The sequence below is a fragment of the Sinohyriopsis cumingii genome, chromosome 3 (assembly GCF_028554795.1).
Source record: "Sinohyriopsis cumingii isolate HCF-2022 chromosome 3, ASM2855479v2, whole genome shotgun sequence".
In the NCBI taxonomy this organism is placed as follows: domain Eukaryota; kingdom Metazoa; phylum Mollusca; class Bivalvia; order Unionida; family Unionidae; genus Sinohyriopsis; species Sinohyriopsis cumingii.
Window position 1 is genome coordinate 142,864,355 of NC_142963.1, and position 2,460 is coordinate 142,866,814.

The window sequence follows — 2,460 nt, forward strand, 5'->3', positions numbered from 1 at the left end:
CCATCATCTTTATAATCATAATCAGAAACAGATAAACAGTTTTCGAATGTGTATAAAAGTTGTCCAAAGTTGCGTCATTTCTCCAATGTCAAACTCTATATGCATGAACTTCAGAACGTCAACCGGAAGGCATTCCATGCTCTAAAAATAGTAGTTTTGACTGCTTTCTAATATTCACCTTCTGACTTCCATTGCATGTTAGCTATGTTTACATAGCTGATCAGTCCAAGTGGTGTACTATATAGTTAGACAGAAAGAAGTATGATAGCTACGGGCAAGTTTACATTCTACAGCAATATCATGTGATTTGTTGAGAGCTTCACTCATTTATGATAACGCTCCGGTGGCCTAGTGTTTAGAGCGTCCGCCTCGTATGCGAGAGGTCGTGGGTTCGATTCCCGGCCGAGTCATACTGTGGGGGTGTAGTGGTTGTTTAGGGGTGGGGTTCTTCTTATAGACTTTAACGAATTATGAGAAGTTCCCCTGGTCCTTATTCAGAAGGTTAATTCTGGACACTATATTATTTATTGACTAAATATATTTTTGGCTACGAGCCCCCAGTCAGCAATGCCGACAGTTAAATTAAAAGAAATACAAAGATGAAATTTAACAATAACAATTTAATAAATGAAATTTAAAAGAATTTAAAGTAATCAATGTCTCTCTTTCACCCAATGATCCCTTTGATCATCATTTGAGTTCACAGTGTGAGGAGATTTTTCCCTTCTTGAGTGCTACTCATCTAAATCTCTTCGTTCCCTTGTCTTTCTCTCCTTTCGTGATCTCCCCTTCCGCTTCCTCTTCTATAATCCTTGTTCCTTGCCGTTATCTTGACTTCCGGTTCCTCTTCTAGTATCCGGAACCCTTGACGGTATCCCTTGAGGTCACCCGAAATTCACTCGGTATCTCTCACCGTCACCCGAAATTCTCTGAACTTCTCTCGTCCCCCGAAATTCTCTGAAATTCTTTCGTCCCCCGAAAGCTTCCTGTTGAAAGGTATAATGCATTAGCATAGGGTTATAAAAATCTTCCCTCACACTACGTCACTGAACTGAACCATCAGTTTAAGGCGGGACATTTGGGTCGCGCATGCGCACACATCGAAATTCCCATACACTTCCGCCGCTTACAAAAATGGCGCCATAACACAATCACACAAAGGATTCAAATATCTACATACTGAGCCCTATCAGTATATACATACAAGATATTTCAAATATGATTGTACTAAAATATTACTACGATTAGTAATATGACTATCTATATATTTATATATATTTATATATATTTCCTACACAAGCGTACCAAATCCACAATATTCACATTCAAATGGTGATAAACGGCAATCCGTTACTCAATGGCAAAATCTATCATTACGTAAACAAATTTCTTGTCTACCAAAATATAACTACGCAAAGAATTACAATATTAATTCTTATAGCGGCTAGCGAGCAATACAATTCTTCACAAATACAAATCGTCCTTTCAAAAGGGCGTAAACGTAATAATCCACGAAATAATATGCACACATATTACTAGCGAAAGAAGAGAACATTTTCGCCTCACAAATAAGGTGTACATAGTAACATTATGAATAATGATGCAACGAATCAACATCGTAATCAATCGTAAACAAAGGTACTAGCTAAAGTCATGAAAAAATGCAAAATATTAAGGTCATAATTAACTATTCATACTTCAATACAAGTAAAATGTATACATACGACAAATTCTCTTCAATTAACAGCAGTCGTATCAAGCAGAATCAACGTAACATTAAACTTACCTGATCGAAGCTATTTCATGAATTTCCTAAATTCCGCCAATTTTTACGAATGGCTAACGGAGTGTGTGTCACTGCGACTCTTAAACACCAACTGACGAATTTCAGGCTTGTACAAGTCTTATGCCAGTTTCTCGAATCAAGTCCCACCTACAACGCATCCCGATTGGATGGCGACGGACTCTGGTCATTTGATCGAACTGTCAATCATAAAATGTCAGTCTGTGTGTCCCCATGTACTGTCCAGCCTACCATTGTCGGCTTCCGGCTCTTTGAAGTTGTCTACGTCACGTGTTCCCATGTACAAAGATTCCCGCCAGATTTCCACTCAAGAGCTCAAACAAAGACTGGGTTACGTAAGAGGATTAGCCAACTTAGGTACTTGGAAAAACAAAGCTTACCTGGCTCCACTTACAGACTTATAAATACATGTATAATACAAGGGGTTGGGGTAAAACATCACACATACCAAACACTTACAAAAATGGTACTAACAGCTGCCTCGTTTGGCGTTCAGCATTAAGAGGTTAGTGTTAAGACTGGTCGGCCTGGTGTCAGGATAATATGACTAGGTGGGACATCATGCTACATGTCTGCGGCATGATGCCCCAGTGCTAGACAACACTATAAACTGTCACACTGCAGACATCGTAGCGATATGACTGAAAATTTGTTAA

At 38.9% G+C, this 2,460-nt stretch overlaps 1 long non-coding RNA gene across 1 annotated transcript; it reads right to left on the reverse strand.

The window, feature by feature from the left end:
* Window positions 1-605: 605 nt before the first annotated feature.
* On the reverse strand, window positions 606-2,246 carry LOC149803987 (uncharacterized). The gene is made up of 2 exons (XR_016420282.1): window positions 1,787-2,246; window positions 606-986 (listed from the first exon to the last, which is right to left on the reverse strand). It is a non-coding gene; the product is annotated as an uncharacterized LOC149803987 (long non-coding RNA).
* Window positions 2,247-2,460: the final 214 nt, after the last annotated feature.